The sequence below is a fragment of the Felis catus genome, chromosome A2, assembly GCF_018350175.1.
Source record: "Felis catus isolate Fca126 chromosome A2, F.catus_Fca126_mat1.0, whole genome shotgun sequence".
NCBI classification, from domain to species: Eukaryota; Metazoa; Chordata; class Mammalia; order Carnivora; family Felidae; genus Felis; species Felis catus.
Genome location: NC_058369.1, coordinates 37,974,622 through 37,998,849, shown reverse-complemented (window position 1 = coordinate 37,998,849; position 24,228 = coordinate 37,974,622). Strand labels below are relative to the sequence as shown.

Sequence of the window (24,228 nt, the reverse complement as noted above, 5' to 3'; positions counted from 1 at the left end):
GAAAGTAATAAGAGACTAAATTATATGAAATCGCTTGACATTCATCTATAGTTAGAAAAAGAACAATTTTATATGGTTCCGATCCATACTTCTGTATTAGTTCCCACCCAGTTTGTGGTGGCTTAAAACAAAAGGAATTTATTCTCACAGTTCTGGAGACCAGAAGTCCAAAATCAAGGCATCCTCAGAGTCATGACCCCTCTGAAGGCTCTAAGGAAGAATCCTTCCTTACCTCTTCCAGGTTCTAATAGTTGCTGGCAATCCTTAGCTGCTTCACTCCAGTCTCTGCTTCCATGTTCACATGTTGCTCCCCCTGTGTGTGCATGTGTGTGTCTGAGTCTCTGTGCCTCTCCTTACAAGGGACACCACCCTAACCCAATATGACTCCATCTTAACTTGATTATGCCTGCAAAGACCCTATTTCTAAATAAGGTCATACACTGGGTCCTGGAGGTTAGAACTTGAACGTAAAGTTTGGGAGGATACAGTTGAACATACTCAATTGCCTCATAGGGTTGTTTATGAGGATAAAATAAAGTCTCTAAAATATTCAGAGTTGTGCCTGACGCACAGTAAGTACTCCATAAACTCAACTATTGCTGCTGTTATCAGTGCATTCTATGACAAGTTATCTGCATTTGACGAAGTTCTGCTTCTCTTAGACCCTGGATACATTTGTGTCTACCCCAGAATCAAACAAATTCCTTTTCCTTCCTATATTCTCAAAGATAATCCCTTATGTACTCTTACTCACCCAACTGTATAATCTCTCATCACAGAGATTTAAAAAAAAGACTTAGCCACAGAATTCTTTCTTAAAAGAAAATGCTAGTAGAAGACCCAAGACTTAAACCAGATGGAAAGGAAATTGCTCTTTGAGAAGATGGTGGAAATTCACAAGTATCATCAGCACCCCCAGTGCGCTATCTCGCTCCCATCAATGGCCCCTGAGACCCTTCTGTGGAATATAGGAGGGTCCAGAAAACACAAATGGAAACTACTACTTAATCATAAACAAGCCCATTTCAAATAGGGGAGAAGAAGTGGTCTTTGGACACTATTACCCACGTTTGGCACCCTACCTTCCCTTGCATCTCTGCTCCCGAGGTCCTGTGTCCCAAGCAGGCCAAGGAAGGAGGGGATTGCTACTCTGGGAAGAATCTAGGATATTAACTTCCTTACATTTGCCATTATCACTCCTACTCCTGGTTCTGTAACAAGGTCATGTTGAACGCACAAGGCTGTGTTTCTATGTGCTAGATTTCGCTTGGGATTTCCCTAGAAATGGCCATACACGAAAGAAATATTTCCAAGGCCTATATTCAGTTGTGCAAAGTTGGGAGGCCTTGCTCCTACCGTGGGGCCAAGCTCTATGTTCTTGTGCCCCTTTATCACAGGTCTGCAGGTAGGGCACTGTCTCCGTCTATTTGGGCTGCTGTCACAAGATACTGCAGACTGGGAGATTATAAATAAGAGAAATTTATTCCCCACAGTTTTGGTGGCTGGCAAGTCCAAGATCAAGATGCCAGCATGGTAATGTTTTGGTGAAGGCCCACTTTCTGGCTCATAGCTGGCAGCTGCTCAGTGTATCCTCACAAGATGGAATCGGGGGGAAGGAGCTCTGTGGCGTCTTTTTGATAAGACCCCTAATCCCGTTCACGAGGGACCTACCTCATGACCTACGCACCTCTCAAAGACCTCACCTCCTAATACCGACACAGTGGGCATCAAGATTTCAACACAGGAATTTTGCAGGGACACGGAGCCTGCACTCAGGAACCATAGCAGGCACTTAGGAAGAAGCCCAGCTAACATGACATAGCAAAGTTGGTCTCATTTGGCTACCATTCCCTTGAGATGGAAACCTCTTGTGGCAACCTCTGAGGCAGAGGAATGAATACCAGGGCTGAGTTGGGACATTCCTGTGAAGCCTACCTAAATGCTACTGTCTGGAAATAATCCTTCCTCCTGCCCCTCCAAATGAAGTCTCGGTTTTTCCAGGAGACATGACTTTGGCTGTAGGCTTCTCTTATGCAGGAAGCTGCTTTTCCAGCGTCCGGTGGATGCTGGGTCCTCAGCAGTTTTGAACTGCCATCAGGGCTCGCTGTTTATTCCACATCATCACTTGCGAACCGATTCACAAGGCCCATTAGGTTCGAGAGTCTTTCCTCCCTCTGTCTGCTTTGCTCTCCTTCCTCTCATGGTTATCCTCATTCGCAGCCCCAAATTCCTGTTGATGGATAAGTTAGGCAAGTTGAGTTACAGCTTAGCCTCCCTCCTATTCCAGCCATGTGCTCAGAGATATCTTCTCCAAACAAAAGTGGTCAGAAGCTAAACACGACGTGTATTAGTCAGGGTTCTCCGGACAAGCAGAGCCCGTAGAACGCGCATGTTTATAGAAAGAGATTTATTATAAGGGAATGGCTCAGGCAACTGTGGAAGCTGAGGAGTCCCAACATCTGCAGTCAGCAAGCTGGAGGCCCCGACCGCTGATGTACAGTTCCAGTCCACATCTAGGGCTCGAGAACCAGGAGAACCAATGTTGTAAGCTCCAGTCCAAAAGCCAGCAGGCCCAGGATTCAAGAAGGGCCAAGGTTGTAGTCTGAATCTCAGGGCAGGAAAAGACTCATGTCCCAGCTCACATGAGTCAGGCAGGAGGAATTCTCCTTTATCTGTGAGGGTCAGCCTTTTTATTCCATTCAGGCTTTCAACCGATTGAATGAAGGTGGGTCTCCTTAAGGAGGGCAATCTGCTTTACTCAGTCTACCAATATAAATATTAATCTCATCCAGAAACACTCTCAAAGATACAACCAGAATAGTGTTGGAACAAATACCTAGGCACGTTTTAGTCCAGTCAAGTTGACGCATAAAATTGATCATTCGATGGTTCTCTCCACTGAGAGAATTTCTACCGCTAGCTCTTACAACTGTTTTTTCTTGCCATTCTCCTCAGATTTTTAAAAAAAAAAATTTTTTTACATTTATTTATTTTTGAGAAACAGAGTGAGACAAAGCGTGAGCGGGGGAGGGGCAGAGAGTGAAGGAGACAGAATCCGAAGCAGGCTCCAAGCAAGCCTCGGTCAGCACAGAGCCTGACGTGGGGCTCGAACCCACGAACCGTGAGATCATGACCCGAGCCCAAGTTGGACGCTCGACTGAGCCACCCAGGTGCCCCTCCTTAGATTATTTTAGTAGCTTTCTAATTGGTTCTCTATTACCAATGACCTCATTCCAGTCCGTTCTCCCTATAACTGGCAAACTAAACTTTCTAAACGAGCTGAACGTACCCAGCGTTTCTTCTTGTTTATCGCATCCTACTCCTTGCAAAATACATTTAAAAAAAGTGGGTAGAATTCAAAATCTTTTATGTATACAAAGCCATCCCCAAATTAGCCTATTATACTTTTCTTAGCCGTTTTTTCCCCATGCATCCTGACCTCCTATCACACTGAATTTTTCATTCTGTTCTTAGAGGCCCTTTGGTATTTTATTCTCACAAAAGCCATCCGTTCACATAGAATACTTACTATCTTGCTCACCCGTACATTTGTTCTATACTTAGGTAAAACTGCTTGGTCTATTTGTTATGTTTATAAAACATATTCTCCACATTACTGTAGTGATGCTTCCAATCTGTGGTCTGTTTATACATCTATCCCTATCACCATCCCAGGATTTCACAAAATATGTACCTGAGAAGAGCAGCCTCAGGAAAAAAGAAATCCTTTTTACAAAAAAAGGGTTTCCTTTTTTAAAAACTGCAAAATGTGCATACTATATTCTCCTGTAGGGATTTTGCAATGTATATACTGAAGACTCTAAGACAGTCTTCGGAAAACAAACCTACTTGACTTTGGTCTAATCTAATTTTTGTCTATTTTACACTGTGATTTATTTTGCATTCATACTGGCTGGGAGTTTGTTGAGTTTCTTGGACCTATGGGTTGATGTTTTTCACATCATTTGGAGAAAAAAATCAACATCACATCTTCAAGTGTTTTTCTGCTCTCTTTATTTCTTTTCAGGACTCCAATTATACAATTAGATTATTTGGTATTTGCCCATAGTTCATCAATGCTCTCTACATATATTTAAAAAATTTTCAACCTCTCCCTGCCCCTGGCTTTAGTTTGAGTAGTTTTTTATTCACCTGTCTTAATTTGTCCTTTCTTCCTCAGTGTTCAATGTGATACTAAGCATGCCCCATCAACTTAAAACAATTATAGATACTGTATTTTTTTTTTTTTTTTTTTTTTGTGCTCGAATTTTCATTTGGTGCTTTGGAAAGTTTCCATTTTCTTGCCAGAAAAATCCTCATTACATCCATCTTTTCCTATAAACCATTTCATGTATACATAAAAGTTATTTAAGTTTTTTTAATGTTTATTTTTGAGAGAGAGACACACAGAGTGTGAACAGGGGAGGGGCACAGGGAGAGGGAGACACAGAATCTGAAGCAGGTTCCAGGCTCCGAGCTGTCAGCCCAGAACCTGGGATGGGGCTCAAACTCACGAACCGTGAGATCATGACCTGAGCCGAAGATAGATGCTTAACCAACTGAGCCACGAGGTGCCCCTATGCATAAAAGTTATTTAGAGCCTTTGCTAATTTCAGTAAATATGTCATCTATTGATCTGCTTCTATTGGTTATGCTTTCTTTTGGTTATGTGTTACACTTTCTTATTTCTTTTCACATTTCACAATTTACAATTTTCTGCTGAGCTATATCAAATGTAGAGTCTGAAAGATGGATGGTATTGGGAGCAAAGTTGTGGCTCTTCTCCTTCCCTCCTTGTGGAGAATGACAGTGGAACATTCCATCTTTCTAACCAAGAGTGAGGGCTTCAGGAGACTCCCCTGTAGAGATGCTAAGTATCTGCAGGGGGGAGAACTGGGAGTCCATTCTCTGGTTGCACATTTGCTTCTAGGTCACTTTTTCTGCTCTGTTTTTGTGACCTTTTTGCATATGGGAAAATGAACAGGGGAGAGACAATAAAGAGACAACAGCGGGGAACCAGGCTATACTGCTATACTCAACAACAAAAACATGTGAGTTTTGTGTCAGTCAAGTGGACCAACCAGGTTGTGCTGTCTTGCCAGCTGTCTCTGCAGACGGGTGCCTGCCAAGAGGCTGGGGGTGGGGATTTAGGGTGGAACTTAGGGGGAATATTGAGGCATCAAACAGGCTTAGGATCCACTTTCAGTGAGGAGGACTCCTGTAGGACTTTTTGGAGAACTCCTACATATTGGTTAGGAGGTGGGAAAGGAATCATGGGAAGGGCACACTTGAAAGTAATGATTTTACTACTTCATGGCTGATTACCCCACTAGGGTTTCAAAAGCTTAAAAAACTGGTTACGTGGAACTTTCCATCTCCTCTGATGAGCTATAAGCCAGGGCCTATGTCCATCTTGCCTGCTTCTCACTACAGTGCCTTGTACATAGTGGGTATAGTGGGTTTCAAACGTGTATTTTGAATAAATGACCACAGGAAGGAGAGTGTCCTCCCCTTCTCCCCATACACCTGCTTCACTTAATTTTTCTCCCCAGCACTCATCACGTCTGACACATTATATATTTACTTACGCATTTGGTTACTGCCTATCTTCCCCATAGAATGTAAGTCTGATGGTGGGGGAGGGGGGGCTTGGCTTTGTTCACTGTGTGTCACAAGGACCTAGAACAGCGACAAGCACCTGCTATGTGCTCGATAAACATTTTTTTTTTTTTTAGAATATAGGGGCTTTCCTTCTTTTCTATTCTGTTATTCTTTTTTTTTAATCATTTTTATTTTGTTTTTTGAGAGACAGAGAAAGAGTGCTGGTTGGGGAAGGGCAGAGAGAGAGGGGGACACAGAATCCGAAGCAGGCTCCAGGCTCTGAGCTGTCAGCACAGAGCCCGATGCAGGGCTCGAACCCACGGAGTGTGAGATCATGACCTGAACTGAAGTCAGATGCTTAACCGACTGAGCCAACCAGGCGCCCCAACATTTTTGAATGAGTACTTTTTCTGTAGGCCTCATTCAGCACACAGAATATGGAACTGGGGGTGGGGCAGCTAAAAAGATATAGTCATGGCAAACATTTGATACGTATTTTGGTAACACAGATAAAATTGAGGCAGGAGAGATTTCTCATGCTAAAATAGTCTTTGAAAATGAGTTGTGATGCTAGCCCAAAGGCCTTTGTTAAAAAAGCAATCCCATAAGTTTCAGAATGTATCTTTACACATTCACCTTTGTTCACCTCTTGTATAAATTATAAGATGTTAACGACACATGGAATGGCAAGGATAAAAGAGAAACAATTCCTGATTGACGGAATTATAACCTAAGAAATAAGCTGAACTCCAAATATTTTAAAAACCAGTTGAAAAGGTGTTTGAATGCTGGCTAACATGAGGCTTCATACGGTAATTATCCCTTCAGCTTCAACAGATACAGGGAGTAGTACTTTGGGAGAGATGAGTTTTCTTTTTTAAAAAAAAATTTTTTTTTTAATGTTTATTTCTGAGACAGAGAGAGAGAGACAGAGCATGAGTGGGGGAGGGGCAGAGAGAGAGGGAGACACAGAATCAGAAGCAGGCTCCAGGCTCTGAGCCGTCAGCTCAGAGACTGACGTGGGGCTTGAACTCACAAACTGTGAGATCATGACCTGAGCCGAAGTCGGTCACTCAACTGACAGAGCCACCCAGGCACCTTGGGGGAGATGAGTTTTCAAACAAGTTTTAAATGCAAAACGAAACAATCTTATATTGAAACTGGCAAATTGTTTTAACCTAATAACATACTTACGGTATGTATTTACTTATAATATTTGTTGACTTCTAGTGGTGCCTGGGTGGTTCAGTCAGTTGAGTGCCCGACCAGCTTAGGTCATGATCTCACCGTTGGTGGGTTTGAGCCCCATGTCGGGCTCTGCGCTGCCAGCCCAGAGCCTGGAGCCTGCTTCAGACTCTGTCCCCCTTTCTCTCTGCAGCTCCCCCCTCAAACTGTGTCTCTCTGTCTCTTGAAAATAAATAAATGTTAAAAAATTTTTTTAAACAAGAATATTTGTTGACTTCTAGCCCTTCCTGTATCTCGTATGTAGGAAGGGGCACCAAACCATGAGCTAAATGAGTGAGGAACGATGCTTTGTGTACTCTGTGACTGACAGAATAATCTGGCTTTAGCGTGTTTGTAAACAGGGCTTTGGTTTACCTCCATCTGGGTGACTGTTGCTCACATCATGGACAATAAAGCTAGTTCAAAATGTCTGGCCACTAGAGGAGAAAAAGGGGGGCATTAGACTTTTGCCTTATGACCCTAAGCTTTGGGAAACAAACATCTTCCATAAGGAAGAAATTGACAGTCCAATGAGCCCAGGATCCAGCTCTTTGCTTCTCTTTGTCATCATGTGATTAAGCTGCAACCAACCTGAACATAAGGATTTTCATCCCTGGTAATCAAAAGGTAAGATCAAGGCAGGAGCACCAATCATAACACTGTATTTCTTTTACTTAGATATGGTGTGTAAATGGAAGAAACATCGTTGAGATTTCACCTGATACTTGTTAGCTTCTTAACGATAAACCTTAAGGCAATACCAGGACTTAAGGAACACCTATTTTAATAACCACACTTCCTAAAAGTATGTGCTTTGACGTCAACAAGGTGTTGTTTCACCACGCAGGAAATCAGCCAGAAAAAAGAATCTGCAAATGGCAATTTTTACAGTAATAGATTTTGATGAATATTTTTTCAAAATGTTCTGCTGATACTTGACGTTGTAATGAATCATGTCAGATTACATCAATCATGTTGTGTCATTTAAAAAACAAACAAACAAACAAACAACAATCCCCAAACCACAATATGGCTGTTAAAGATGGGGTTGTAATGGGCCATAGTTAGGAAGTCTCCAATTTTAGAAATAAAATAAAAACTATAAATGATACTTAGTGCCCATTTGGCAAAGTAAAAAAGGGTTTCAAATTCTCTCTGAAATGCAGAAAGAGGACAGTGTCACATTTAGCTTTTTTTTTAAAGTAGGCTCCATGCCCAATGCAGGGCTTGAACTCACAACCCTGAGATCAAGAGTTGTATGTTCTACTGAATGAACTAGCCAGGCGCCCCTTAAGTTTAATTTTTTAACGTGAGATGTACACTAAGGAGAAGGGATCATCTAGAAACAAATATTAAAGTTTTTTTTAACATTTATTTACTTTTGAGAGACAGAACATGGGTGGGAGAGGGGCAGAGAGAGAGAGAGAGAGAGAGAGAGAGAGAGAGAGAGAGAGAGAGGGAGACACAGAATTTGAAGCAGGCTCCAGGCTCGGAGCTGTCAGCACAGATCCTGATGTGGGGCTTGAACTCACAAACTGGGAGATCATGACTTGAGTTGAAGTCGGACACTTAAGTGTCTGAGCCACCCAGGTGCTCCTAGAGATAAATATTTAAAATCCTATATAACCAATTCCCAAATCAGATTGATTGAGACTGTTCTCAAAAGATGGTTCAATTCTCTCCCACTTGAACCCAATTCTTAGTGTATGAACCAGGTGGGACAGGGAGAAATATTCCCGTGTTAATAATAGTTGGCCCCACAGAATTTCCACCTGGAACTGTATAAAGGTGAAAATAGAGAAAATGAAGTCATCCTGAAATGTTCTGTATCACCTATATAGTTCCCAGGGAAGGCTTTCTATTAGTTTGATTCGTGTAGGTACTATTTCTGTAGGATGTTGATGCTCTTGGAATCAAGGAGCATTTCCTTTTAAGTCCTTCCTTCAGATGTTACTTAACTCTATTTCTTCCTTTCTTGTCCCTAGTAAAAACAGAATGGTATCCACTATATTACTTATTTTTGTGAGATACAAAAATCGTATCCTTTTTTTTCTTCTCTAAGACTATTATTTCCAAAATAGGCTGGCCTACGAAATCTCTCTTCAAATAAAATTTTAACGTAAAACACATCAAACTGCAAACTCAGGTTGAAGGGGGTATAGGTGTCCTCAAAGCCTTCTTATTTTATTGACCCAGGCAGGTGTACAAAGAACAACTACAGTGTAGGGTGGCAACTAGGGTTTCATCTAACTTCATACACCGAGAACCAATTCCTAGTATTAGTAATTTTGGTGACCCTTTCCTGTTTTGGTTTGTTTTTTTACTCCACCAGCATTTTCATATGTGGACCTGAAACTGAAAAGTGCTGAAAAGTTCATGCTGAAATTCTGGTGTAAGAAACAGAATGCCATGGAAGAACAATCTGATGAAGTTTAAGAGGACTGGTCTTTATATTATAAATATGCTTCTTAATGCCTTTGGGGAGATGAATGGCTCCACTGGTATTTCCCTGTTTCTAATATTTGTGATTACGTGACAACTTTTAGAAGTGTACTGCAAATTTATTTTCTATGGGGTGGCTCTTTGATTGAATGTGGGTCTCTTCATTTTGACTCAGGTCACGACCTTATGGTTGTGAGATTGAGCCCCGTGAGTCTGAGTCAGGCTTTGTGCTAAGCATGGACAGTGCTTAACATTCTCTCTGCCCCTCCCAAGCTCACTCTCTTCCTCTCACTCTCTCTCTCTCTCTCTCTCTCTCTCTCTCTCTCTCTCTCTCAAAAAAATCATTTTCTAAGTTCGTAAAAACTTGAAGCTGATATATCGCATTCTGGAATTTTATACATGGTTGCAAACATCCTGATACAGGTGGGAGAACAGGAAAAAGAAAAGCAACCTAGGGTGCGTTAATTTGACACACAAAAGAAGATGTCTGCGCATATTTGAAGGAATACTGTAGAGTAGTGAGATCTGCAGTCAATCTGTCTGAAGTTCACATCCTCATGCTAATTGCTAGTTGTAGGCTTTGGTAAACCATTTGCTCTCTCAAGGTCTGTTTTTTGCCTACAAATTGGGAATAGTAATGTCTGCCAAATAGAGTTACTGCAAAGAGAAAATGACATAGCAAACAGAAGGTACATGAAACATGGGGGGTTCTCACTATCAGCCAATACTCAGGTACCATCCATGTTGTAAATTTCATTTGGGAAAATAATAGTCTTTTGTACCGGTGGCATGTCATTTTCAATTTTTCAAGGGTCAAGGATGTAATGAAATATTTTTTTTCAAATGTTTCTTAAGATTAAAAAATCAAACAATCTTAATCATAGACTCTTATTAGAGGCTCAAATACCATACCAACAAGTATTAATGTTCTCACTTATGACTTGCAGAAATTCAGGCAGAGAGGCAATGTAGCTTGACTACAAGTCATGGTTAGGGAAATGCCTGATTCTTTATACCTCTCCTTTTAACCACTAGGAAATATTTACTCTGCAAAAGCCTTCTTCCTTATTATTGGATCTCTTGCAGCTTTGACCTTTGGGCATTGGCTGATATATTTTTGGATCTTCTTCAAATGACTGGAATAAATTCTGGGTTGAACTGAAAGTTCAGGAAACCAGAAATCCTTCATGGTGAATTGTGGCCTGGGGCCCTTGTAAAACTTCTCAAAGAACATCACAAACAATTTACCACCTGCTCTTACTTGCCGGCTTCATAAAAATTCGTGGTGTCTTGGGTGAGTAGGGACGGGTGAGGGCTGATGATTTACAAAGAGCTGCTTCTGCTACCCAAGTTTTACAGCATGTGAGAGCAAGTCACGTGGGAAGGACCGAGAACGTAGACTGCTTTGATGACGGCTGGCCATCGCCAAGGAAACTGCTTCCTTGGTAACCGTGGTCAGTACATCTGCCTAGTTGCATTTCTAAGACTCACAGAGTCCCTACCATGGAAAATATATTTTAAAATACAAACATGTAGGGAAAAAAAAAAACAAATAAAAAATAATGGGGTTAATAAGGAATTCTTTGCTTTTATGACAAAGTTGTTAGGACGCAATTACAGTGTTCAGCAGAACATGTTTAGGGGTGTTAACTCATAAATGGAAACCAAAATGTCTTCAGTGTAAGCCAGCCTGTAAAAGAAAACAAATCTAAACCAGATAATCATTGTTTATTATTCACGATACGCAGGGGGTTTAAGACTTCACAAAAATATTTCTAGGGAGCTTATTTCAAACATCGAGTGCTCCCGAGTACAGTTAAGCTAAAGTTTGCATAACTTTATCCGTCTTTAAAAGAGATGAGAGCAAGAGTGAGGGAGATAAAGACTCACTTCAGGAGAGGGTAGAACGTTAAGATCTAGCAAAAATTCAGAAAAGAAATTCTGAAGTAAAAATCGAAGATGGTAGAAAATATGATTCTATTTAAGAATACTCGGTTTCTTCATAGCCCTTCAAGAACACAATAACGTAATATGTGAGGAATGCCCATAGTGAATTGTCATTGACTTTGAGAGGCTACAGAGAGTTACATTTTAATTTAACTTTGAGTAAGGCTAGAGACAAAGATTTTAATCTACATTACCTACATGAATTTCATGGAGTTTACTGTTTCTGTGACAATAATTTCTGAGTGTCCTTTACTATTAAACATCTATATCATTATAAAAGGCTAAATAAATTAAGAAAAGATATGTCATGCTAGTGATATTTTATATTCTGAAAACAGCAGACCAGGGGTCCCTGGGTGGCTCAGTTGCTTGAGCATCCGACTCTTGATTTCTGCCCAGGTCATGATCTTGCGGTCTGTGAGTTCGAGCCCCACATCAGGTTTCGTACTGACAGTGTGGAGCCTGCTTGGGATTCTCTCTCTCCCTTTCTGTCTGCCCCTCCCCTGCTCGTGCTCTGTCTCACTCTCTCAAACTAAGCAAACGAGCATGAAAAAAAGTACAAAAAACCAGCAGACAGTATTAGGGAATCGAGATAAGCTGTTGGGTTGTGTTTTCAGATGTACCTTCAACAAGAAATAGTATTTAACAAGTTCTTGATATATTTTTTTCACAAGTGGAAAGTATCTTAACATGGCTGCTGACCAGACAGTGGTCATGACAGAGCTATCACCAGCCGTGCTTACTCATGAAAACTTACCACAGGACGGCATGTCAGCAGCTTGGAAGAAAGTCTTGGGGATGATGGTGGAGCATTCTTTTAAGGATGCTAACGTTTGTGATGGCACAGAAGATGAGAGTGTGTGGAAAAACACAAACATCAACAACTGTGTCAAAAATGAATTCAGAAGACTTGGACTATAAGTCTGTGGAGATTTTAGGAACACTTTAACCAATTTATTTTACTCATGTTTTACTTTTTATGTTTGTACAAGTGTGAAATATGATAAAAATGTGTCTAAGTCTAAAATTGTTCTTTTGGTAAGCAAAGAATAAAAACTGTAGGTGATAAGAAAGCATTGCATGATAGTTTAAGCAGCACTGTGTTTTCTTTCTTGGTAAATAAAAATGGCGCATCTTACAACTCACAGTACCTTAGGCTCAGTGAAATACAGAACTAAGTTTAGATATCATCTTTCGTTATCTAAGAAGTGAGGAGAAGAAAACATTGAGAGAGACGGGGATGAAAATACTGACCAACAAGGACACTATCCTCCCCCACAACAAATGGAAAAAAGCAAAGATGATAAAAGATACCTGATGAATTGCTTATTAGGAAAGACAAAAGTACAAAGTTGGGGAAGCAATGCTCTATGGCAAAGCACATCACGATTGTACATGTGATTAAATCGATTTCATAGATGACCTTGGCATTTAATCTTAGTCTGATTGTGTCACGTAATCTGAAATCCAATTTAATGTCTGCTTTCCACATCGAAGGGCAACACAGGTCCATGTTACATATTTTCTCAAAAGAAAAAGTGAAATTAAAAGAGAAACATTTTTTTCCAAATCATAAGATTGATAACAATGCATTAGGTAGAGTAACACTAAATTTGGTAGTTCTACAGGGCAGGTTGATTTTCTCTCAGATAAATTATTCTTCAAGAATATCTTCCATGTCAGGCTTAAAAAGTTGTCTTTACAATACTGCCCGTCAGTTATTGTACATGCTCTCTTTAAATTGATTGATCTACCAGGGTCTTTTTTGCGCCTGTTGATTGAAAACCCAGCCTTGCATGCATTTCGTTTTCCTGATCTGTTTGACACAATCTCAGGGAAACATTCAGGAACAGGATCCTGCTTTCAGAGTTACATCACTCTGCTTGAGATTCCGTTGAAATTCAGCAATAGATAATACCAATTCCAACTTTATAGTATAACTTCCACTTTGTGGGAAGCTATTTTCATTTCGGCACATTAACTGGTACAATATGAAAAAGAAAAATCCTTAAGCGAATATGAAAATCTGTATACCCTCCAGCTGATTCTTCAAAGTTCATTTTCAAGATGTACTTGTTTTGAGATTCTCTGCAGTAGGAAAACTGTATGTACCAAACCCTGTAGCACATTCCTAGACAGACACAATACCACTAGATCCACTTAATGTTGGCACTTGCCTTACTTGTGAGCTTGGTTTTGGGCCCCGGTCTCCTTTTCTCACTGATGATATGATTTGGGAAGCACCTACTAACTGCTGGAAATTGTAGCTATTGCGCTTAATTGTAGCAGAGACAGACCTGTGTCTCACTAGGAAGGTTTTATTTCCCAGCTTGCCTTGCCATCAAGTGGGATCATGTGACTCTATTCAGGATAAGAGAATGTGGAAAGGGGTGATACATTAACCTCCACCTCCTGGCCTCATCCTTTTGTTTCTTTGTTTATTGGATGATGGATACCAAGAATTCAGGGAGGGCTCTGAGACTTAATAGAGGGATGAGCAGTAGGAGAAAACAGCCCAGATCCACGCATGACTCCGCGGAGCAGAGCAAACCCACACTCCCAGTCCACATTTGACCGCATCAAGAGTGAAACATCCAACCTCTATTACGTCAAAGCCGGAGACGACACTAGGGTTACTTCACCTGACCAGTCATGATAGTGTAATAGACAAAGTCCCCCTCTATATTGTTTAGGGGCTCCACCAGATAGATTATAGATACAAGGTCTTTATGCCATAGGAAAACATAATCAAAACATATCTGGACATATGTTCACTCACCTCACGAATATTTGTGAGTGCCTCTGTTCCAAGCATTGGGATACGTTCAAGGGATATAATCATGAGCCAAGTAAACATGGTTCTTTTCCTCATGGAGCTACCAGTCCAAGAAGGAGACCTCAGACAAGTGATCATACATATACACGTAAAGTTATAATCACGATTACTTCCGTGACACAAGAATCATGATCTAATCAGACACAAAAACAGAAGTACTTGTCTTAGTTGGGGAGGCACGCCGGAGGAAGGATTCCAGGCTAAGGGGGAGGGATATGCAATTACCATATGGAAGTCAGATGGGAGGAGACAGAATGAAAGTGAGCCAGAGTAGGTGGGGCAGAAACAATGAAAGGAAATGGTGTAAAATGTGTCTGGATGAGAATGCAGGGGCCCATCCAGCATAGAGTAAGTGTTTTGCTCTTCACTAAGATACTAAATAATCAGATTTCCCTTTTTAACTTTGCAAAGGCTGCTCTGACTACATTGTAGGGGAATGGATTCAACATAAACATGTGCCTGCATTTACATAAGGAGAGCACGCGGTGATATGAGAATGACCTATCAATGCATGCGTATTCCCAGAAATAAAAGCAAATATAAAAAGAGTTCAGCACTGAAAAAGTTTTTTTTTTCAATTGGATGGTTGTTTTGGTAAGGGTAGTTGTTTCTAATTTTATGCCTTCTGCCCTTTTTAATAATTACAAGTCACCCACTAGTTCAATCTGGTAGGCTTGACACAGGAGACATTTGCCTTAAGACACGGAGAATATCTAAAGCAAAGGAAACTGCAGCAAAATGTGAGGCTGGTTTGAATAGGATTTTTGTCTTTAATGGCTCTTGTACCCAATCCCCTTTAAGAACCTGTAAGTCACTCATCCACACCTCCAAGGGAAAATCCCAATAGGAGGCATTAGGATTCCCTGACGTATTACTGGAAGGACATTATGACATCTCAGTTCGCCTGTGGAATTTATAAAGGATTATGCCTAAAACATGAAGGAGAAAAGGCTTTCTTGGCTTCCCTGATTTACCCAGATTTCTACCATCAACGTCCATCTGTCTCAGACGATCTCCCAATCTTTGAATTACATGCAGATGTCTTGATTCTTTTATACTGATTTTATTCTCTGTACATGAAAAACCACTGCTATAGAGGCTTATGATTACATAATCATCTTGAGATGTTTCCTATCCTATTCTGGATCCCAATCTGATTTCTTGCCCTTGCGATTCAGGTGGGGTCCGGCCATCACACCTTCCCAACCACACAAACGTCAGAGCAGGTTCATACTGTCTCCTTTCTCTCCATGCACGGGAGAAAGAACTGGATGCTCAGCTCTTCATTGCCTTTCATTTTTAGACACACTTCACCTTTCCAGAAACAATCTATAGACAAAATGCAAAACAGGCTGCCCTGCATTGAGATTCATCTCAAAAAAAGTCTTTTCCCTGTAAGAAAGGATGACTGATTCCAAGTAGTTCTTTTCTAAGGTACAACTGTAGACCTTCAGAGTCAGATGGTTAAGTCGGTGATATTAACTTTTGAGTCACTTGACTAGTCAGTTTAGGAAGCAACAATTCTCTTAAAACTCTTATAATTACACTTGGACAAGTTTGCGCGTAGGACCACAAGTCCATCAGCTTATTATAACCATGGCGCGTTTCACACACCATCTTCATTATCTTGTGCTAAAGAAGAGAGCACACACTCTTCTGTGGGTAATTTTAGATTGGCCACTGACACACTCCGCAGTGTTTATAAAGAAAACAAAACTTGGATGTTGGCCCTTTTAATTATAACTGGCAGAATTGCTACACCCAAAAATCACATAATCTCTTCACCATATTATATCTTTGAAGACATCTGCTTACAAAGCAGTAACAAGGAACTTGAAATCTAAAAACAAACTTTGTACTAGATTGATTGGTTTGGCGAGCCATGCTTCTGAAGTACTGACGGATTCTGAAAGATATATTCCTGAACTTCGGGAAAAGTTTAAAATATGTTATAGTGGAGCTACATCAAATTGTCCGTGGTCTGGACAGGCAGATTAGAGCCCGTTATTAGAATGTCTGTTGCAAAGTGAAATCCACTAGCCCAATGGAATACGCCATAAATTTCACCAGTCATTCCCGCATGTGTGTTTCACAGTTTTCAGATAAATATCCTGCTAATGAAACATCTTGATAAGCTCAGTGCACTCTTTCACCTGAGAAATGATCCCCCTTAAGGCACAATTTTCTAGGTGCTTTATATAATATCTTGAAGACAACCGAAAACACTAGACATTCCACCAAAGGGTGAAAGCTAATCCATGACATTGTCTTGACTATATTCATCAAGAAGAGTGGACCTCCCTTCACATGTATTTGGACATGATCTGAGCTCATCTCTTTGCAATTACACTGTGATCCTAGTCACTCACCTTTGGGCAGATCATTTTACGGCTCGTGGAGCTCCAAAACACGTGAGACTGTAACCTGAAAGATAAAATGGAACAATTAATTATTAATTAATCTGTGCTCTGCAGACGAGTACGAATCTTTCCTTTTGAAGAGGACTTGGGCACATGTACTTGAATTGAGTGTAAAAATAAAATGCAAAAGCCTGAATTTCTTGCCAGAATAAAATTGCCTACATCTTATGGAGTCATGTAATTCATAAGGTCCCACCCTCCTTCCATAGCTCTAGCCAAAGAGTCTGTTTTTCCTTCCCTAACAGTGTTTTCTGAAACCCAGGACTAGTTGTTAAGTACTAACATGACTTAAGGCGGCTGCTGGAAAAGTGAAAGCAATCTCATTGTGCTGCATTAGTTCAACCACAATGACTAACAAATTTCAACATTTAGAAGATCCAATTGGACAAATATTTACTGCTAAGTTAGTAAGTTTATTTTAAGAGTCTTAATCCAAAATGACTTTGCTGGTGGTAATGCTTTGAAGTTTGTCTATATTTTAGACAAAGTGATTTTTCCTGATGTTAGAAATCACATTTATAAATAGGTACACTGCCTAAAAATGATCAAATTGTGTGTAGAGTATTTTAAATGTCAAAAGGACTCAAGAAGCTTCAAATATGTTGACATTTGTTGTCATTCTAACACTAATTTTATTACTCAAAAGTATTTTTTCCCAAATGTTTTTCCGAGAAGTGCAGAGTAACTGCTGTTAGCCCAGAGCACTGAACTATTAACTGTTAACAGCAGGGGAGTTTCCATGTTCCAGTATTTTAGTGCACGCATGGATGTAAGTTATTTTGCTCATACATCTCCTTGCAAATACATAAGCTGAGAACATTAATAATTTTGGTGTGAATTAAAAACTCCTGCATGTCTTCATATATGTAGCACAGGCCCAGGAAACGCTCTTAGAAGGAGCAAACCAGTAGGATAGAAAGTGTGAAAGTAAAAAAAAAAAAAAAAAAGCCCCCCAAACGATTACAGCACTAAGAATGATTTATTTTAATGGTGCTAGTTCAGCATTTCCATTTTGTATATTTATGGTATATTTGTATATTTATGGTGTAGTTATTCCACATGTTTTCTCCTTCCCTTCTTTTTTCCCTTTTCCTTTCCTTCCCCTTCCTTCTTTTTTCCCCTTTCCTTTCCTTCCCGTCTTTTTTCTCTTTCCCCTCCTCTTCCTTCACCCCTCCTTCTTCTTCTAGATTATGTCAGGAAGACTTTGGCCGAAGAAAATCAGAACAGATAAGAGATAATTCAAGAGAAACAAACAAACACCCTATCCTATGGGGATGTCATTCTATTTTTTTTAATATATGAAATTTATTGTCAAATTGGTTTTCATACAACACCCAGTGCTCATCCCAAAAGGTGCCCTCCTCAATACCCATCACCCACCCCCCTCTCCCTCCCACCCCCCCCCCATCAACCCTCAGTTTGTTCTCAGTTTTTAACAGTCTCTTATGCTTTGGGGATGTCATTCTAGAACTTTTTGTTTGCCAGGGAGGGAGATCAAGATATTTGTGGCTAGGTACATTTGGGTAAAGCCTTGGGTTCTCAGAACTTCCATAGAACACTGGGGATGGGGTAGAAAAGGACTAGCAGGGCTCTGACTAGAATAGTTATGTGGCATGTGCTAATTCTTACTTTCTTTAGAGTAGCTTTGTGTCCACAGATAGACGTCCAAGTTATAAGCTCTGGGTGATTTTTATACAAGTCTGTTTTGTAGGACTAGCCTTTTAAGGTGTTTTCCTGGGCCAAGCAAAATCTTGATCAACGAGAGAGGGTAAACACATATGTACCCACTGCAAATTAATATGTCTCAACGGCTGCTAACACACAAAATTCCTCCCAGGCTCAGAGAAACTAGAAAACCTGTGACTTCTGCATAACTTTGTCAAATGGGAAAGAAGCAAGCACGAGTGGTCTTTGATTCTCTCAGGAAGTGTGAAGATGTAATCTCTGCAGTGAGTAATGGTACAAATAAAATTATGTTTATTTTTATTTTATTCACGGCATTTAATTACAGAGGGAGATGGGTAGTCAGATAGCAAAACAGCCATAAACAAGGGAAAGGTCCCTCCTTCTTTTTAAATGAATGCTCTAAAACAATTGGGCAGAGCATTAATAGAATACCCAGCAAAAGACTGACTCCACAAGTCTAAGTGTTCACTTGGGGTTCGTCAAATAATGGACCGTTGGCCTATATTTCAAGCCACTTCTCTGCAGTAACTTGACACGCGATAGGATTACCTTTAGATTCTGGTCTGAGTCTTTGCTATGCCTGAAAAGATTGTCATCTTTTGATTTAAAGATAATAGAGCCAAGCACGTGAAGCTGTCCTGTAGAGTCGACCTGTGACTCATAACCAAATATCGAAAAAGATTTTGTCTATAGTTTGCTTTCTTACCTCACTGTTGCAACTCAAATGATCAAATGACTAGTTGCCATTATAAACACTATATATTTACTTTCTAAAAAAGCTCACATTCTTCAGACATGACATGTAACAGTATCATAAAACTTGGAGGTGATTCTTTTCCCCTGACCACTCAGAGCATTTGCTGATTATAATTTTAATTCAAAAATCTCAACAGAAAACATGAATCAATTTTGCTTAAGCATAACATTGGTCAATTAAAAAAAATGTGAACAGGTCAGACATAGATTAAACCAAATTATGAGGCATTGGAACTGTATACTGGGGGACAAACAAAACACAACTAAACACTGGCAATACGATTGACCATTCAAAATATAGTTAATAAGTTCGCAAACATGCAAGTTCGGATTTTAAAATTAAGCCTTCCAATTGCCAATTTCAAAAAATGTAATGAGTTTAGAGTGGCCTTTTTATTATGCATGGCTTTATGTCTTTGGATTTCAAAATTACCTAGCATGCATTTTCAACTTTGCTACAATTTCTGGGCTGTTTTCATTTCTATTTTAAAAGGCTAAACAGTAAGATGTGCCTCCGCTTTGCATTCTAATTGCATGTAACTGATTTGCACAGCAGAACAAAAAACTCATTCTCAGATTAAGAATCGCGCACCAAGAAATAATTATTGTTCTACTGGAAAAAAAAAACTATTTTCCCACTTTCTCCCCTCATTTATGTGAACTGTTTGCTATGTTTCCCCCTAGGTGGATCTCTTTTATAGACCACCATGCATTTCTCTTTAGGGACTAAAACAATCCAAATGGAAACAAGGAACATACAACTGTTTTGACTACATTCTCCGGCCTGCAACATAACACTTGCCTTTATTATTTTATCTTCAACAATCAAGGGGTGACTAAATGGTCGCAGGTGGTGATGAAAATAAAAGCCATCCATCATTATTTATTAGGCATGAAAAAGATACACAATAATGTAATTTAATCTCAGAGCAGACAATTATTTCCACATATTGATAATGCAATGTGAAAACTGTCATGAATTCTAATATGATCTTTTGGCTTTATTGGTGCACCACAGCCAACATGACAAAGAATGAAATTTTCTCGAAAGGAAAAAAAAAAAAAAGGTAATTGTGTGCATATGTCAATATCATGGGTGGAAAACATATCACCGAAATTTTAAAGCTTCTTCATTACAACTTAACTGATTCAAAAGTTGGAAGTGGGAAAAAGTACATTTTCAGTTCTCACTATTTAAAACACCATCTATTACATTCACGCCACAATCTATAATCTGAATAAACAGTGACTATGTAAGTGTTTTATCATATAAAAGTTTGGAGGACCAGCCAGTCTGCTAAAATATTTGCAAGAAGTATATATACACCACGGGGTCGAATTTCCTAACATGCTCCTCAGTTCACTTTAGTCTGGTAAAAATCTGCAGATGAAAACCCTGTGATCCCTACTTTGGGTAGTGTATACATGACCAGTGAATGTAGCAAAGAATGTACCTTTTGGCCAAATAAAGCAAAAAATGGTTGAAAGTAAACATCTTTGGTAGGAAAAATTCTGTCTGATGAAATGCTCGGTCAGAAAATGCAAACGCGACTTTCTCGTGATAGTAAATGATTCCTACTTCCACTGGGTTGTTGAACTCTATCCTCAAATGGGCCTGGGAAGGTGAACGTATGACAAAAAAGAAACAAACTCGCATTTGGTCTCTGTAGATGGGAACCGAAAACATTTATGACTTGTATGTGAGTAGACTTGGGCTTCTGCCAGAAGGGAGATCATGATTAGAGGCTTTCTAGTTAGAAATAAATGAGATGGTTTTCAAAGTGCCTGTTCATTATACAGTGTATACACACACACACACACACACACACACACACACACACACACACTCATGCTGAGGCATATATACACAGCATGCTCCATGCTTGCTTGAAGACGTATTTATTCACAGTTCACATATTGATTAGGGATACAAATATAAGCTTACTGGATAAGATAAATGATCTCCTCTTAGAAAAATGATTTTAGAGTTATTAAGGAGGGAAATATTTTACACTTGGCTTTGAGTGATGGGCAGGACCGGGAAGAAAAAGTATCACCAGGTGATCATAACACTGTGACCATTCTGGGCTAGGAGAGAAAATTTATATATCATGTGGTTACTCAATTTTATAAAGAGAATCTAAGAACAAGTGTAGGCACTAGTTAGGAAAAACAAATGAAAGGAATAATTTAAAAAGTCAATAAGCCACAGGAAATCTGGAGACTGTTTAAAAACACCTTATTGGAAGCCTAGCAAAAGTATGCACCAGAGATCAAAGGGGCACTTGGAAATGTGGCCCAAGTAAGGAAACCAGGGAGATCCGCAAACTATGGCAGGTCAGGTGTGAACAAGAACACAGGCGAGCCAAAAGAGAATTCAAGTTTACCTTGCAAGTGACTCCAAAGCTAATAAAAATGTTCTTCAAAATATATCCACGGCAGGAAACCAAGAAGAGAACTAATGGGCCAGTCAAGGGGCACACTCTAGGCAGAAGAGATATTCTTCTTGGAGGATGGAAACTCTTCTGACTTCACTCAAGATAATACATTCATTCAGTCATTCATTCATACGTTCACTTTCATCCACTCATTCAATCCTCCATCCGTTCACTCGATCATCTATTTGTTAAAAAAAAAAAAAAGAAAGAAAGAATGCCTATCATGACCTAGACTTTGGGTTCAGCACTAGGGCTACAGAAATGCACCAACCATTCATTTATTCATTCTTTCTTTTCACGGATTTAATCATCAATCCATCCACCCATCATGCATTTGATTACCTATTCATTCAACCAAAAAAATGCAGAATATGTATCATTAGACAGACCCTGGGTTGAGCATTTGGAATCTAGCAACACATAACACATTCATTCAGTCAACAAATATTTGAGTGTCTACTATGTGCCAAGCACTGGTTTAATTCTTTGAGATAGATCACTGAAAAAAAGTCAACAGTTTTGCTTAAATCCAAGTTTTTTTTTAAACATTTACTTATTTTTAAGACAGAGAGAGACAGAGCATGAACGGGGCGGGGGGGAGGGGGTCAGTCAGAGAGAGAGGGAGACACAGAATCCGAAACAGGCTCCAGGCTCTGAGCTGTCAGCACAGAGCCCACGAGGAGCTTGAACTCACAGACCGCAAGATCATGACCTGAGCCGAAGTCGGATGCTTAACCGACTGAGCCACCCAGGCGCCCCTAGTTTTTTTTTTTTTTTTTTAAGTAGCTGTGGAGGTAGGCAATACACACAATAAACAGCGAAGCACAAAATCAAAAGCAATCATTTAGTATGATAAATATTACGAAGGACAAGTTCAGGTAGCTATAACTGCCTGACAGGGGCCCTGGAAAGCAGAACCCTATTCAGATGTATATATGAAGGGAAAGGAGCAGAGAGAGAGAGAGAGCAGCAGGAGGTGAGGATGACAAAATGGCACAAGGGTGACACCATTTGGGGCTTGGTACACCAAATGAAAAGCACTAGCTTTTCTTTTCCTTCTTTTTTTTTCCTTCATAATAAGTGTACTCTTTAATCCCCATCACCTATTTCACTCATCCCCCCACTACCTCCCATCTGGTAACCATCAGTGTGTTTTCTTCAGTTACGCGTCTGTTTCTTGCTTTGTCTCTCTCCTTTTGTCTTCATTTTGTTTCTTAAATTCCACATATGAGTGAAATTGTATGATACCGTCTTTCTTTGACTGACTTATTTCACTTATAAGTGAATAATATTTCACTTATTTCACTTTACAGTCTCTAGTCCATCCATGGTGTGTGTGTGTGTGTGTGTGTGTAATACACACACACACACACACACACACACACACACACCACATCTTATTTATTCATCAATTGATGGGCCACTGGGCTGCTTCCATAATTTAGCAATTGTAAACATTGCTGGAATAAACATAGGCGTGCATATATCCTTTCAAATTAGTGTTTTTGTACTCTGTGTAAATACCCAATAGTGAGATTACTGGATCAGAGGATAGTTCTATCTTTAATTTTTTAAGGAACCTCCATACTGTTTTCCACAGGGGCTGCACCAGTTTATATTTCCACCGATACTGCACGACAGTTCGTGTTTCTCCACATCCTCACCAACACTTGTTTCTCGTGTTTTTGATTCCAGCCATTCTGACAGGTGTGACGTGATATCTCACTGTGGTTTTGGTTTGCACTTCTCTGATGATCAGTGACGTTGAGCATCTTTTCATGTGCCTGTTGGCCATCTGAAGAACACTAGACTTTATTTTAAGAACAAGGAAAGCAGCTGAAACGTTTTAATCCAGAGTGATCTGCTGAAAAAGTGTGATACTCATCTTTTCAAAACTCAGCAATGGTTCCCTACTTCAATCACAGTAAAAGCTGAAGTCCTTACCATGACCTATTGAGACCCCCTATATTCTGTTGTCATTAGCTCTCTTACTTAATTTTTTTTAACTCCCTCCTCTGCTCACTCTATTCTTGCTGCACGGGGCTCCTTGTGCCCACTGGCTATTCCCCTTGCCCTCCCCTCAATCTAAATGGATCCACCCCCCACCTTCTTCAAGTCCTTGCTCAAATTTCTACTGAATTATGGGGCATATCTTGAGGACCAGACTTAATACTGTAACTGCCTTGCCATTTCTACTTTACCTTGCTTTGCATTTTTTCCCTCTTGTAGCATTCATTACCTCCTGGTGCAGTACACTTCATTTACTATGTTTCGTATAATGTCTATATCCCCCAGTAGAATGTATTTTACATGAGGCAGGAATTCTTTCCTTTGTTGACATTTATCCTGGTCAACTAAAACTGTGCCACGGACATACAATTTAGTTATCAATTGCTGAAGAAATTACTGAATGCATTGGACAACATGGTCATACGGGCATTAAAAAAACTATTCTGAAAAAAAATTATTCTGGCTGAAGCTTGAAGAAAAAGTTACGTAGAGTTATGGATAGATATAGAAAAACAAGAGGCTGTATGGAGGTTCTAATTAAAAAGCAATGGCAATTTAGGCTAGGGCCATAGTGTTAGAAAGGGAAGAAGGTAAAGTGGTTTAAGGGACTTTTTAGGGTAGAATGATCAGGGCCTATCTAAACACATTTTTTTTAATGTTTATTTATTTTTGAGTGACAGAGAAAGAGAGACAGAGCAGGAGCTGGGGAAGGGCAGAGAGACAGGGAGGTACAGAATCTGAAGCAGGCTCCAGGCTCTGAGCTGTCACCACAGAGCCTGGCACAGGGCTTGAACTCATGGCCATGAGATCATGACCTGAGCTGAAGTCAGACATTTAACTGACTGAGCCACCCCGGTACCCCGTGATC

General features: G+C 40.0%; 1 long non-coding RNA gene across 1 annotated transcript in view; it reads right to left on the bottom strand.

Annotated features, from left to right (window-relative positions):
- The window catches only part of LOC123383745, a 340,512-nt gene that overhangs the window by 4,924 nt on the left and 311,360 nt on the right, over positions 1-24,228 (bottom strand). The window contains exon 4 of the long non-coding RNA XR_006593893.1: positions 16,420-16,474. This is a non-coding gene — a long non-coding RNA (uncharacterized LOC123383745). The remainder of the gene's footprint in view (positions 1-16,419; positions 16,475-24,228) is intronic.